Genomic DNA, 17,614 nt, shown 5'->3' on the forward strand with positions numbered 1-17,614 from the left:
TGTGTTTTTAAGTTTTATATTTGTTCTAGTGCCAGGTTCATAACTTTATGTACTTGTATGGGAAATTTTCATGATATATGTATATTCCATTTCTATGAGATAATTTGCAAAAGGTTAAATCTGAACTCTCATCAGATATTATTTTATAAACACAAGTACTTCACTGCTTGTGTATATTCTGTAGGTGAATGTGTATCTGGTTTGCATTATATGAATATTAACACCTTGTAACATATTAATGATTACACCTGCACTTTTAAACAACATGTTCCATAAAGTGTAGAATAAAAAAAAATAAGAAGTAAAATCTTATATTTGTGTTTAAAAACATAAAACAGTTTACATTTTTTAAACCAAGCCCACTATAATTAAAAATAATTAAGAATTATACCAACTTTATCTAAATCTCAGCAAAAAAAAAAAACACCTTGACAAAAAATTCCTAATGACCTATCAGAAATACATAATTAATATTCATATAAAATTGCCAATAATTTCAGTAAAGAAGACTATTGTGTTGCTTTAAAAACTGTTAACAATATACATGTCCTGTGACTTAATAACAGCTCATTCCCATAAATACAGAAATCTAGGATTATACAAATAATAGTATTAAACTCTAGTGATTACTTAATATACTCTGTTAGAGTAAACGTAAGTATGTCTGTGACTAAAATTATGGACATTCATTCACAGATACAAGCAGTATACACATCAAAATAACCTTTTGTAAATTACCTCTTAGAAACAGGAAGCTTATAAAATGATATTGAGTGGAACATGAATATTTTTCATATAGCCTGTAAAATCATAAACTTAATCAATACCACTTGAACAATAATAAACTTACAAATACAGTAAATTTGACAAAAACAATATATTTAACAAAGAAACACAATACCGATAAAGTATGTTATTTGAAGATATTCTTAATGTGCTTTCTATTTTAAGAAAGTGCTATCACAGAGGCAAGTATTATATTATAACCCTGAAAGGATCTTCGGTACTTATTGGTTATACAGGACCCCTGCTGAAATTCAATTGTTTTTGTGTTTTACTTGTTTTAGTAAAATTATTGTATATAATTTTTATTTTTACTGTTAATTAGACAAGATTAGTGAATGAAGCGAGCATAGGTTATGTTTGATTAGATTGTGTTGATTCCTTGTAATGATGAATCGCACATGTATATCAACATTACCTACGCTCGCTTCGCTCGCTAACCTCTTCTAATTAACGTTAAATAATAAAATAGATTAAATTATAAATTATTATTATTATAAATTAAATAAATAATAAACTAATAGATAAATGATGCAAATTTACTAGAACAAGTAAAACGCAAAAAAGAATTGGATTTCAGTATAACTGATAAGTACCAGATCTACTATCTTCAGAAGCATCTTTACAAGTGTTAAAAAAAGTGAGTCATAATCATTTTATATAAGTGGTAAATAACATTTTATCTTGTCGATCTACAAAATATTGTAGTTGATATTTTCTGTATGTACTGTATTGCAGTTCATTAAAATGCAATATATTTTGAAAAAAAAAATAACTTTTATGTTTCATTTTTGTGATTGTGAGAATTATAATTAAAATTGACGAAATGTTCAGTTATAAAACTAGAGTTTTTATTTGTCTTTGAATCAGTAAAAGAGAAATTACTCTTGCTTATGCCATATGTTTTAAGGAAATACATTCAATAATATTGTTACGTTGTAGTTAAGAGTAAAATAAGTATGTGTTTGTGTGTATATGCGGGTTTATGTGTGCATTCATCTGTGGAATTAAATCAAGTCTTTTCTTGATGTATATATAAATAAATCTATTGTTGAAATATATATTTTGTCTAATATTAGTTGCAAATAAATTCTAAAGTAATTAAATTTAATATTTGTTTATAAGTACCTGTTATAAGAGTTTAAATATTTATTGAAGTATTACTATTCTATTTAAATTTTTTCACTAAGTAATTTCTAGACTAATTTAATGTGAAAATGAGTGTGATGTTTATCTTTTAAGGATTGATGTTTATTCAGAATTTATTGTTCAGATGAATTATTTTATTTGAGTTTAAGTTTTTTTTTTAATTTAATTTGAATGATGAAGTAAATATGTAACAGTAAATAATTTTGATGAAAAATTTTGTTGAAGATAATAATTTCAAGTTTTCAGTCATTATTATTATAATAAGTATACAAAACTGAATGTTTTCAGTTTGTTTATTTTTAGTGATTGTATTTTAACTAACAATGATTGTGTTATGGGAAACCCTTAACACTATCAATATAAAGGGACTTAAAATATTAGAAAAAATTGGTATGTTTTGATATTTTTATTTCTTATAAAATGATAATATTTAAAGATTATAAACAATCTCAAACATTCATTTATGTATGAGCAATTTCATACTGTATTTTTAAAATTAGTGCTGTACCTTGTATAAAAAATCCTACATACCAATACTTACAATTATATAATTATTTCTCCTTCACTCATGATTAAATTTAAATTATTTTGTTGAATTTAATTATATATGTGATGATATATTAAAATAATAATTTATTTGAAAAAAAAGTGAAATATTTTATTGTCACACTTTTTTTCAAGAAAATGTTTGACGTTACAATTATACAGTAATAGTTGCCATTGAGGTTAGTTTTAAATATAGAAAGTGAAAGACTTCTTTACTTAAATGTTTTTTGACTGTAATAATTAATATTATGAGAAATAATCATGCAGTGGGTTATGGAACATTAAAAGCTATTTTGTCACTGAAATATATATATTTTAAGTCTTATTTTTTAATAAAATAATTTTTAAAGAGCTAAAGTGCTTCTTTCATAAAGGTATTTTTATAAGATGTGAAAATTAACATTGATTAATTACACACACTTTTAGTAGTACTTTATTACTGCATATTATATATTTTTAAATGCAGTCTTTTAATTATAATTTTTGGTATATGATTGTAAACTGTGAGAACACCTTACGTACATGCTTTAAAAATGTTTTCTAACACCTTTAATTATTAAAATTAGCTATTTTTATATGGTTTAAAATGTTAGAGCTATAAATCAATAAGATTAAATATAATTTTTTCTGTCTTCCCAAAAAAACTATTGGATTGATGATGTTTATGAACCAAAGAACCAAAAGGCTGGATCTCAGTTTTAGTTAATTTAATTTTTGCATTTTTTAATTTATCTTTAGATAAATACATGCAGAATGGCAGCTAATTTTCATTTTTCAGTTGCACAGCTATATTTATTTTTATGATTTTAATTTTTTAAATACATTAATGCTCTTTTGACTAAAGGTGAAGGAGAAATGACATAAGTTTTGTTTAGATACATTTTTAATGTTTTCAAAATAAAAATTGTGGGTTGGGTTTTGGCACTGGTTAATTTTCATTTTTTTTAATATTTCTAAAGCAAATCATTGAGTAAGTAAGACTTATTAAGCCAAGTCTAAATTTTTGAATAAACATATGCTGTGGGGGAAATCATTAAATTATTTGAAATTTTTATAAATTAAGTTTCTTTAAAAAAAAATTACAAAATAAACTGGATGAAAAGGTTTATGCTAGTATAGTAGAAATTGTGCTACTAGGCAAAAAAAATTCTTTTCTTTTTTTCTTTTCATAATAAGGACATAGTATAAAACAAAAAAACATAGAACAAAATAAAGAAGTGGCACATTGTGCTGAAGACCTGTTTTGTGTAATTAACATCCTGGAACAGGTTTTTAAAAGCTTTCATTAATTTGATTGGTTTATATATTTTGTATATAAGTGTATGAGTACACAGTACTTACGTTGTTATTAATTTTAATTTTTTTGGATTCATATGTAATTAATTCTATTTTCTATTAAAAGTATTACTTAGTGTAGTATTTTACCCAGTGTAATAAAGTAATTTACTGTGATGTTTGGCTCAATATATAATTATTAAAAAAAAAACCCATAATGATGAATTATTTTTTAAAATAATATTTAAATTTTTAATTGTATAAGAATTATTCAATGAAAGTTGCAGAATTTGGAATTTAAACTTCAATTAGATTTCATGAAAAAAAAAAGTTATATCCATTGTCAAATGATTTGAATTCTTATGATTTTTGTTCGAATTTATTAGAGGTAACTTTTAATGTTTTACAGTATAAATAAATATTAATCTAAAGTTTTGGAAGGATAAAATTTCTTAGATGTATGAAGTTGGATAACATGTACGTAATCTATTTTGAGGAATAAAGAGAAAACATTTGATTTTTATTAGAAATAATTTAATTTTTTGTTTGGTAAAATATTTTTATGTAACGTAAATTTTGTACTAAAGTCCATTGCTTTATACTATATGTGTCTTTCTTATGGCTGTGATGAATGTAAAGCATCTGAGGTACAAGAGATACCAGTCAGTGTTGCTTTCAGTGAGAGCATTGGTGCTCACTATGTAGCTTACTACACAAAATGAAGTTATCACTTATAGAGCTGAATATCACTTGCATTATGATTAGCTATGTGTGGCTGATATGTGACTGAATATTTGGCTTGATGAAGAACATCAAGCAATTTACTTGCGATCCACTTCATTCTTCATTTTTCCAAATAAACGTGTCATTGAATGTTTGTTATTCTTAGAGATAGCTATATTTTGGAAGTCGAGAGTTACAGCGTTCAAGTCCTAGTAAAGCCAGATATTTTTACATGGATTTGAATACTAGATCGTGGGTACCGGTGTTCTTTGGTGGTTGGGTTTCAATTAACCACACATCTCAGGAATGGTCGAACTGAGAATGTACAAGACTACACTTCATTTACACTCATACATATCATCCTCATTCATCCTCTGAAGAATTATCTAAACGGTAGTTACCGGAGGCTAAACAGGAAAAAGAAAGAAAAGAAAGAAAGAGATAGCTATATTATTTTTGGGAGTAACTATGTCAAGTCGCGTATGAGCATTATGGTTATGGCACTTAATATACAACATACATTGGTATATCCATCTTTTTAATAATTTCAAAAGAAGCTATTCAGTCTTTGTTTTTTATTTTAATTGGTCTGAAAAAATCCTCTTCCATCAATTTTAGTAAATTTTCAAAAACGTCTTTTCTAATGTTTTGATAATGCATTTTTCCTCGCATTATGTATCAATATGTTAAATTCTGAAACCCAACAAATTAGAGCCAAAATGCTGAGGAGTAGATAGCCTAACCTAAAACATACTGGTGTAGTATTCTAAATTAGCAATTTTTAATTCTGCTTGTCTTCTTATTATATGATTTAAAATTTTATTTAACAATGAATTTGTAATACATGACTATAAAACCGATCTGTAAAAAAAATATAAACAGAATGAAATGCGTAATGTAATTTTTTAAATTAAAAAAATTCTGTTATTTAATTTTTTAATGTGGTACTATGTGATTGAATAACTGTCTGATGAATGAAGTAAAAAAAAAATAGATAAAAAATGAACAATATTTTTTACCTTTCCTTATATACTGCTGTACTTTTATTTTGTGAAAATAGTGAATAAAAACAGTTAAATTAAAAACCAAATATAATTTGAAGTATATAAGACCACTTATCATAATAAAATTTAGTAGTTTAAGGGAATCGCCCCCAACACAATCGGTTTAGAAAAAAAATATATATGTATAAAATATAGGACCTTTATGATGACTGTCAAAATTATAGTAATTTTTCTGCCATGATAAAATTGCTTTTTACAATCATGACAAAGTATTTGTAAGCTATAATATATGCGTAATTTATATAATAAAAAAAATTGCTGGTGAGGGTTCTCAGAAAGCATTGCCGTTTTTTTTTTGGTACATCATCTTAGCTTCATATGTATATATATATTTACTGATTAATGGATTGTTTTTCTTATAAAATGATATAAGCTCTACAACACATTGGATATACCTTGGTTGAAAATTAAATTACAGAGTATTTAATATAAGATGATGGATGACATACTCTTTATTAATTATGCTTTTTCTATAGGCTTGGCTTGTATTAAACAAAAATCAATAAAAAATGGGGGTTATAGCATGTTAAAAATGTTAACAACTAAACAAGTAAGTAAAATTAGTAGTACAATAAAACAATATGTGCTCAAACAATATAAAAATGTATTATTGTTTTAAAATGCAAAATAAATAAATATACAGTGAAATAAAAACAAAGTGAATTGTGGCCTTTATTAATATGGCAATTGGTGAAAATACTAATATATAGCAGATGGTGGGTTTGATTTTTCAGTACAAATTTTTATTTTGGCATACTTTTTAGCCATAAGACTTTTTTTAAACTATAAATTTAACATATGTATTATGGGACTATTAGGCTGTGAAAAAACAAAGTTAAAAAAAAAGTTTTAACTTTCATAAGTTAAAAAAAAAAAAACTGTCTTTTCAGTAACTCAGATTATTTTAATGTACATGAAGTATTACAGTTAGTTATTGTTAAGAAATGTATATATTTAACTTTTAAAAATTGTTTATACAATTTTTAAAAATTATTAAAAAAAATTTTGTTTACATCTTATGTACAAAAATTTATTTTCATGTAAAATATTTGGCAGTTAAAAAAAAAATTAAATTTTATTCTAGGAATAATTTCTTGTAATTTGGTTTAGGTAAGTTAGTACAATAAAAACAGGTGCATTTTAATTTATTGTTTTTACTTTGAATATAAAGAGGTGTATATATTTTTTGTATAATCTTTTGTAGTTTATTTAATTTGTTTTTTATAGAGCAAGTGAAAAAAAAAAATGTTTTTTAAATCTTATAAAGATAACAACTTAATCTTGAATTTAGAAGATAATTTGTAAACATTTTTTTATATTTAAATGTTATATTTTATTTGAAATTTTATGGATTATTTGTTTATTATAGAAATGTTAAGATATATTTATTAATCATTATGATCATTTTTAAGATTTATATTTTATTAATGTAATAAAATGGAGTGCCTTTTGTCTTTCCATTAATATTTTGTACTTCATATTGTATAATGTTTAATTATACTTTATTTATTAGCTATCTTACTTAATTTTTAGAATGTTGTCATATATAATCCTACATGTTAAAAGAGAAATAAATTAAACATTAGTCATTTGGAATTTTTTTCTACAGCTGCTGTTCATATAGGGTAAAAATATATTTTTTACTCTTTGTTGCTTATTTTCTATGTTTGCGCATGGGATGATCTCATTACATTTTGCTGTTGTGAATAGAAGTAGATTATGAAATAAACTGTGAAAACTCTTAAGAAGACCGCTCGCAATTCTAAATAAAATGATTTTTCAACTGGATGGTTTTTATTTAACTTAATAACACAGCTATCGAGTAACAAATCTACTTAATTCACATTTTTCTATGAATTAAAAAGATTGTATAAAATAAACTGTAATAAAATTTGTGATGGATATAATTATAATCACATATTTTGTTGAAATTCTACAGAAATGTTTTATGGTGGCCAATTAATTTAAGATTTTAATTCTTTTCTGTTTAATAATTTAGATACATATATCATACAATATTTTCCAGTATCTTATGCATTTTTTCATGATAAAAATTTGTAGATTAATTTGTTGCTTTACACAATCTTTCCTATTCTTTCTGATAGCTGTGACACACCTGAAACAGGGCTGTAACATTCAGAAATTCTTTCTCTGATAGTAATTATATTCATTATACGACTGGTCATAGTTTAATGAAGAAGGCGATGGGAAATCACTTCACTACTCATTTTTTTTAATAAGCATGCCACGAGATGGTTGTAATGATTGAAAATGACTATGCCACTTTCATTAGTAATGTGTTTCTCTTGCTGGATTGTCTATGACTATTAGTCTGTGATTACGCCAAATGATAATCGCTGATCGATATTATTTTTATTCAGAAAGAATATTTTAATATTTCAGATTAGTAGAGGACTTTGAGTAGGGAAATAAATGTTACTCTATTCACTGAGATTTGATGTGTATTTTCTCGTCTCAAAATTTCAAGATTCCAGTACACTGACGGATTTTCAGGTCTAAAATTAATGTGTATTTTACACCCAATTTGAAAGGACTAATTCTATGAAATTATGATGTCTTATTATTGATGGTCTTATAAAGAGTTTTCATTGTTATTTATTTGCTTATCTATTTATTAATGGTTTCATGGTTTTACTGTCAGTTTTTTTTTGTGAAGTAAAAATATTTTTGATATTTAGTGTTCTTTGAAAACCAATGCTTATTATTGCTCCCTTAAGTATGCTTCATCTATAAAATTAATAGTTGTATTAATGATTAATTTTTTTCTGTGTAGGATTATTATAAGTAATTAGTAAATTACAATTAATAGATATTTCTTAAATTTCTTTTTATAGAAGTAGAAGGAAGCCAAATAGATATTATCAAAGAATACTCAAAACCAAATGCTTTAAATCTTTAAACATGACATTGTGTTAGGTCTTTTATTAAATCTTTTTTAATTATTCTATTGTTAAGATTTTATTATCATTTTAGATTATAATTAGATTAGTGAATGAGGTGGCAATATTAAATTATATTACATGGATTAGGTTAGTTATAATTTATTTATTATTTGTGTATAGTTATTTCTGTTTATGTTTTTACTTGTTAAATATACAGCGTTATTTGAGATAACTTAAACGTATTAATTTCAGGTTTTATAAAAATTGTTGGTCACTTACATTTTTAGTTGAAAGTTATATGTAGTTTGTTGTATGAGTATTGGAGAGATATTAATCTATTAACTGTTTTTTTATTTACTAGTATTAAATCAGACAAAGTTGTGAGCCGAAGATCTGTTCTTGCAGTTAATCAGTAAAACTACTTTAAAATATACAAGAGAGTTGAGCGAGAGAAAGAGAAAGATTGACACAACATTTTTTATTATAATGAATGAAATAATCTGTCTAACTAAGTAATTTGCCAATCTCTATGGTAGAATGGTAGCATCTCTGTCTTTTATCAATTAGGTCCTGTGTTTGAACTTTTGTCAGGATGACATTGTCACGTTTTTAAAAAGTTCCAAATTGAATTTCAGTGTGTTAGTTTCAAGTTACAAGTTTAATTAATCTTTAAAAAATGAAATATTCCTTCATATGCATAATTTTTGATTTTTAAAAAATCTCTTTGGCTGTACAGGAGTAAAAAATTATAAACATTCAAATTTGTTTATTTCTCTTCTGTTTGAACAGGTATATGTATCTGGGCTTTATATTCTAGGCTTGGTTTTATTCAGTCATTAAATCTGTTATAATAACTTGTGTATTTTGGTTAGGGGGATTGAATCTATTAAATCTAGAAAAAAAGTTCAAAGGGATTTTAGAGATGCTGGAGTGTTACATTTTGAAGAATGTTACAAATTTTAAGCAATGGAAATCCAGGGAATGTTTAGCAACATCAGTGGTAATTTTGTTAAATGTTTTGTTTAATCTTTTATTTTGCATATAATGTTTTTATTTTGTGTTAACAATTTATTTTTCAAATTTATTTGTAAAAATATATATTTTGTAAATCACTTTTTCCCATCTTTGTGATGAGAAAGATGTTAGTTGCTTGTTTTTTTTTAACTAGATGGCATAGCTACTTTCATGAGTATCATGTTAGTTCTATCAAATATTTTAGACATGACACTTTAGTTATTTTAATGTTATTAAATATTTATACAATAAAGTAATTGAAAAAATAGTTTGTTTTTTGTTTTATTATAATAAATGAAAGACAATAAATATATCTATTGGAATTGTACATTAATAAAATTTTGTGTTCATGTTGTCAATTATGAAAAAATATAGATGCACATGCTCACACACTAACATGTGTGCACACAAACACTCTCTCTCTCACACACACACACACACACACACACACACAGAGAGAGAGAGAGAGAGAGAGATAGATTGTAATGATGCAAATATTAGTTTCTGCAATTGTCATTTGTGCACTTAAAAAATAAGTTTTAAAAATATAAATTAATTGATGTTGCTTGAAATATTAGTAAAACCATAACTAGTTTTTATATTTGATTTAAAATATTATGAGTATTAATATTGACAGTTTACTTTAAGTATTAATATGAGTTTTAATATCTTTTATTTTAAGAAACCTTCCTTAAATTTTGGGAATGTACAACATATTAAAATGTAACAATTTCTTTTTTTTTAATTTAAGATTGTAACTTCTTACTATCCTAAACAGCTCTACAGTACAGCTGTATTAAAAGTTTTTATTTAAATTTTGATCCATTTAGTACATACTAAACCTCAATAAGCATGGTAAGAGAAAATATTTTATTTTAAAAATAAAGTAGGAATATTTTATTTTAGGAATTTTACTATTTTAGGGTTTTTTTACTCTCTGAATGTAGATGGATTCTACTTAAAATTCCTTCCCAACTGCCGTGTTTTTTTTATTCTTAAGAGAAAATATTGGTTTGAAAAAAAAATGAAATGTTTTGTATTCACTCAATTACTTTTATGTATTTATTTTCCTGTGTAAACAGTCTGTTTGTATAAGATGTGCAATCTGTATCTCATGAAGCAAATCAAGTTTGATCAGGAATATATAAATGTGATCTCAATAAATTATACAGTTCAAATTGCTTTTCAGGTATTTGTTATTTGCAAAACGTTTGTCAGCTGTGACAGTTGGCAGTGAAAATTGAATAAAATATTATTTTAAAAGTAAATTGAAATATGAATTAGAGAAATTATTTGAGTAAAATGGTCTTTTACACGACTCAGTTGTATACATGTAGTGACAAGCAATAACTGAAGTTATTTGCATGTTATGTTATAACTGAAGTTATTTTCATGTTCTGTTGAGTAGAAACAGGACATATAACATTCTTTTACACCAAAAAGTGGTATGTTTGTTGCTTTTATATTAATTGTCATAATATTTCTTATGAGTTTGATGCATGTAAACACCTGAGGTGTCAAGAGGTGGTAGTCAAGGTTTCTTTCTCTAAGAGAAGATGTTCACCATGCAACCAGTCCTTATGAACATTTGACGCTGTGGTGTGTAGAGCTGAATATCACCTGCATTTGGTAGGCTTGGTGTGCTGAAATGCAACCAAATATTTTACTCAAGAGGTAATGAGAGATCATTTCACTTTTCTTCGTGAATCTGGATTATTATTCTTGAGAATGACTATGTAATATTTGAGAGTGACTCATGTCTGATCACGTTTGGGGGTAATTCAGTAATTAAAGACACAAATTAGGCACAAATTACTCTGGTGATAAAATGGTTTATTTAATCAATGTGAATTTCTTCTTCACGTTTCAGCAGCCTCTCCAGCAACATTAAAACACTTGTTTCATCTGTGAACCAGGTTATTTGTCTCTGCTACAAAGAAATCTTTGTCTTGATGTCAGAACCAATTTAGCATATTTTATTTGACATCATTGTCATTAAACTTCTTGCCAAGTAGCACCTCTTTGAGTTGACCAAATAAGTAGAAATTTGATGGGGCTAAATCAGAACTGTATTATGAGAGCACAATTTCTCAATGGTTTCTCGAGTTACCTGAGTTGTTGAGACCAGGTGTTGTCATGAAGCAGAATGATGCCTTTGCACTAATATCCAGCGCATTTTCAACACTACTGGCTTCACTTTGTTGATAAGCATGTTACAGTAGTGTGTACTATTTATTGTTTGCTGATCTTATAGAAAATCGACAAGATGAGTGTTTTGCATCCCAAAATATGGTCATCATTATTTTTCCTGCTGATGATCAGTTTGGAATTTTTTCTTGACAGGTGAATTCATGTGCTTCCACTTCATGCTGTGTCCTTTTGATTCCAGTGTATACTGATAAATCCACATCTCATCTCAGGTTAGAATAGTGTGCAAAAAACCATAACCTTCCTGCTGATACCATTGTTTCAGCTTTGTGGACATGCAAATTCTTGTCTTATGATGATCTGTCAAATCTCTTGGTGATCTCTTATGGTAATCTGTCGACTCTTGGAACCCATCTTGTGCTTGTTTTATAGTACTTGAGCTTGTTGGTAAAATTTTATGAACTGTACTGAAACTTAATTGTAATTTTTCAGCTATAATCTGAACTGCAATCTGATGATCTTCTTGGATGAGAGAGTATTATGCGAGTTTCAAGCACTGGAGTTGAAACTTTAATTGGGTGTCCAGAATGGTGCTTGTTAGTCATGGAAGTTTAAATTTTTCAACCCATTGATAAAAATTTCTGTGGTTCATACAACTTTGTGTTGTTTGGTCATATGACCGTAAATGTTAACTGGTTTTTCACCTTCAGAAAGCATAAATGATCACAGCACACTGTTCAATTAATTTGCAAACTTAAAGAGGACACACTGTTGTAAAATGAAATTTTCAGGTTATAAACAAAACAATTTTATTCGAACAATTGATCAAAAGTCATCACAGGTTACCAATTTACTGTTCTAAAAGTATCATTACTCTCTTACCAACTATTTGTGTCTTTAATTATTGATTGATCCTTGTAATTTTGGCCACTGACATACATTTTTCAAGTAGTAATTTTATAGATTTATGAATTTACAATTGTATACAATCTATAATAGGAAATATTCAGGTATGTAAGTAGCATATAATGTAATAAATGTGTCGATGCTCAAAAACATATTAAATTGAAATATAAAAGCATATATATACAATTCTAACCACATTCTAGATACATAAATTCTCAATCAAGAGTACATAACTTTTTATTGATTTGTTCATTCAAGAAATAATTTCTGTTGGAGTCATGATGATTTAACAAAATTCATGAGAATGTTTTGATGTAAATTAAAAACTTTTTATTATGTGTAATATTTAATTCAGATAATATAAAAAATTATCACTATATGTAGTTTTATCATATTTTTGTGTAATATCTCTCATTAATTTCTTTAATATTTCTTAGTATTTGAATAGTATTTTGTTACTTAGTATCCAGTAGTATTTCAATCAGTTACATTTGTTAAATTTGTGTAAAATTAATGAAGAAAAAGTAAATGGTGCAAAACATTCTTGGTGATCTGGCTAGAATATATGCAAAGGATTATGGCATATCAGGCCTTTTTGGTCTTAGGTAAGGTAATGAGAGGATTTTAACTGCCTACATGGTTAAACTTATCAGTAGGACAAAGTCTATAGTTGTAGTGATTTCCTCTACATAAACAACTACACCTGCTATCATAGTAAGATTTCTGTTATTACTAAATCAGCTAGAATGCTTTTTTCCATTTCTGTTCATATTTATTTAACTAATATTTACTTCAGCAATAAAATATTTTAATAATTTTCTAATAAAAAAAACAAATTGCAGTTTAATGTTTTATAACAGTTTTATTGAAACTAATATTTTATTATAGGCTGTACACTTTATATAAGAAAATTAAGTATTAATGATATAATTTTTTAATGTAAAGTAATATCATTTATTTGTGTTTAGTGTTTAAAATGTAAGAAAAAACAACTTGACGTTTAATTCAAAATGGTTACATAATATAATTATTGAATATAATATTGCAATATAATAAAAATGAAGACTATTAGCATTAACAAAAAAAATCTATCAGGAGAGAAAACCTAGAATTTAGGTGAGCTTTACTAATATACGTATTATAAATATTTCATTTACTCTTTCTGTAAAAGCAAAGAGAAGAAGAAGAAGAAAGGCATTAATGATTATAACAGTAACCCTTATGTATGTTCATTTTAGTAATTTAAAAAAAATTAAACTAACCAAATCATTAATATTTGGGAAATATTAATTTTTATTTGACCGGTATTGGCCTATTTGTTTAATTTGTAGCCAATACAAAGTGCATTTAGACCCTTTGTTGGAGGCTGCAGTTTGGTGTAATATTCCGTAAACTTAAAATAAAAACTTTCTATTAAATTTTTAACCAATTTTATGAATCCTTGCAGAAATGTTAAATCTTTATAACAGTTCTAAAAATGTAATTTTTTATTTTTATTTTTACTTTTCACATAAGTATAATAAACCTTATTTAAAAAATACAACAGCTAAATTCTGGCTTTCAAAAACCTTCAATATTGGCAGTTAAAAAAAATACAAATATTACTGATTTTTCTGTTTAATTACTAAAAATAACTTAATACAGTGTGACATTTTTTCTATTTTTATTTTTGCAAATTTAGACTGGTGACTAATTATAGATACCTGCTTGTTTTTAATAATTGAGATGTATAGTTTGAAAAATGCAAGCTTAAATGGGATTCAGATGCAGAAAGTAAAGGGATTTACTCATCTTTACAATAAACATGTTTGGATTACTCTTAATTCCAATACTGATTACTGCAGAAATAATTCTGATTGTCCTTTTGAGTAAATGCAGTGTATAGTGCATTATTTCACATCAGAAAGGCATACACTAATATTTTTCTTTATGTTAGATAACCCAATCTTTCTTACAGCTAATTTCAGTGTAAACAAAAGATATCGGTTAGATGTATTTTCTTAATCACTGTACAGTCAATTTCTTTAGTAAATGAAATAAGGTATCGCTTGTAATTACTTTTCGATTTGTGGGTTTGGCGTATTTGGTTCAGAAGGAAATGAGGAACCCAACCTTTCATAATAAACCTGGAATGGGATGCTTGTTATTTCTGAGATCAGCTAAATCATTCTCAGTAATGATAAGCATCTCATTTTACATTGCCTACAACTATTTGGTCATGCTACCAAAGACACTTGGATTATCAATATTCTGTTATACTCAAGTTATATGTTCTAAGTTCAAGTTACAGCAATCATTTATAGTTTAATTATTTTTTAAACACATTTCATTATCATTATATTATAAATCAGATTATTTATTATAAAAAAAGATAATAATATAAATAAGAATTGTAGAATAAATGATAATTAAAATTAAAACAAAGAAAAATTAAATTCTGTCTGTATTGTCACAAAGAAATCTAAAGTAATAAAACTATAAAAGTTGCTTCAATACTTGTATTTATTTTTACCAAAGAATTCTGACAAAAAAGTTAAATAACCTGAATTAAAATTAAAACAAGAACAAAAATTGTATTACTTATATTTAAAACTACATTGAATTTAATATTTTTAAACATTAATTACATTAGTATTATTACATTTTGATAGTGTTAGAAAGTTTTTATTTAATGCATAATTTACAATTTTAAAAAAAATTCAAGGTCACTTAAAATATATTTACAATTCAAGTAATAGTATTGAAACAAATTTAATAGGTTTTTCATATTTCATGTATTATTTTATCTAACTTATTTTATTACTATAAGAAGACTTTTCAAAAGTAGAACTTCCAGTTGAAAAATTGATAATTGAATAACATTTCTGACTTAAAATACACAACACAACAGATGTATGTATTAATCTGTTTTTTCTGTGGTTCTAGTTAGAAAAATAAACTGGCCACCATTTGTTGGTATTAGTAGATAATAAATAAAAACACACAACAAAAATTATTACAAATGTAGTAAATGAGTTGGTTTTTGCTATAATGATAGTTGGAATCCCACGCTTTGCAAACTTGCAAAGTACCTAACCTGTCACTGATATATTCTATAGCATGTACTTAAACTATTACTAAATGAATCGTATTGTGCATTTGCATTTGACAGACATTTGTAACCTTACTTGTTACTAATATCATGCAAAATTTACAGAATTACATTACAGTATTGCAAAGAATGAAATGAATATATAAATTGGATATACATATATATATATATATATATATATATATATATATATATATCCTGTATAGGCTACATTTAGTTATATTTATTTTTAAAAATTTTCTGTATTTATTTATTTTTTCAAATTAGTATTTGTACGGTTTAACAGTATTGCAAGTACAGTCCCTCTTGAGGGAATATAAAAATACCTGCACCAAATTACTGTGTATTAAGTAAGCATTCATCCTTTCTGTAACACTATTTCCTGTAACATTAAACAAATATGAAATTTTATTAAATTAATAATTAATTTATTACTTACTGAGGTAATATATATATTTTATAATTATGTTTAGCTTTCAGTAGCTAGTTGTCCACAATAGCATTGTTGCAAAATATTCATGAAGCTTCTATTTCAGTGTTTCAAAATTTAAATTTAATTACAAATATTTCTCTTCAACATTATTCTGAAGATGATGGCTTATTGTTAAAAGTGCTAAACAATTAAATTATTAAATGGACTTCCTTAAATATTGAACTGACTTAACAGCTTCACATTTAATTAAGCATTATTTATAAAAGTTGTCTTCACATTTTTAGTAAATTTATTGTTTGCACCTTTTTTTGGTAATTCAGTTTTGAAACCTCCCCTCCTAAACAGATATAGTTTGTCACATTCTGATGACAACTTCCTATATTTAAAAATTTAATAATGAAAGAATTTTATAACTAATAAGATTCAAAATTGTATTTATTTTTAAATTAAAAAAAATTATTACAAAGTAGTTATTTAAATAATTATCTTACTACAAACATTTGATTGAATGAAAATATATAATTTGCATCCCCGTCGCGGCTACGCCCGCGCTATATGGTTACATATGATTAATTGTATTGACCAGTATTTTATTTTTTTGGATAAATATGAGCCAAATCGGACCATATACAATTTTTCTAAATATCTTGACCCCAGCGGGTCCAAACTAATTCAGAAACCTTCGCGGGCGTGCGCACAACTCGCAAATTTGTAATAAAATCTTAATTGTGCCACCGTATGCAAGTTTGTTAAACACTTTTTTATTTATTTTTATTTTTTACACTTTATTCACTAATGCACTTTTTCAGTCTTTTTTCTAACCGCTTAAAAAGTGTCAGAGCTTGGATACTTTTGCCTGCGAGATCTTCAGATTTTTTTTCTTTTTGCTTGCAAGATCTGGACAAATTTAAAAAATGTAAAATTTTGTAATATGTATCTTGTCTGCATGGGTAATCTATTTACATAAAGAAAAAAAATCTGTATATTTCGTAAATATCTCGACATCGGCGCAATCTAGCGGGTATCGTTTTTGCAAAAAAATTTATTTTCACGTAACTAATATACGAGGGCTGTCCAGAAAGTAACTTACGTTTTGAAATAAAAAACTAACCAAATAAAAGAAAAAAATATTATTATATACATTTGAAAGGGGCAATCTTAAACTATTTTTCTATAGTCGTCATTTAAATTGATTCTAAATTTTTCTAAATATCTCAACTCCAGCGCCACTTAGCAGGTCCATTTTCGCAAAAGTATTTCTTTTCACATAACTAATATATATTATCAATATGAACTAAATCGGACCGTAAATGCAATTTGTCCAAATATCTCAACCCCAGCGTTATGTTGCGGGTCCATTTTTTGCAGAGGTATTTCTTCCCATGTCAGGAATACACATTCTGAATATGAAACGAATCGGACCATAAATACAAATTTTCGAAATGTCTCGACCCAAGCGGGTCCAAACTAATTCATAAACCTTCGCAGGCGTGCACACAACTCACCAAAGTTTCATCGCAGTCGGATGAATGGTATAGGAACGCATACGGACAAACAAACAATTTATTTTTTTATATAT

At 25.9% G+C, this 17,614-nt stretch overlaps 1 protein-coding gene across 11 annotated transcripts in view; it reads left to right on the forward strand.

Moving 5' to 3' along the window:
- The window catches only part of LOC142327137 (uncharacterized), a 599,916-nt gene that overhangs the window by 62,390 nt on the left and 519,912 nt on the right, over positions 1–17,614 (forward strand). The window lies entirely within an intron of this gene.

The sequence above is a fragment of the Lycorma delicatula genome, chromosome 6 (assembly GCF_047948215.1).
Source record: "Lycorma delicatula isolate Av1 chromosome 6, ASM4794821v1, whole genome shotgun sequence".
NCBI classification, from domain to species: Eukaryota; Metazoa; Arthropoda; class Insecta; order Hemiptera; family Fulgoridae; genus Lycorma; species Lycorma delicatula.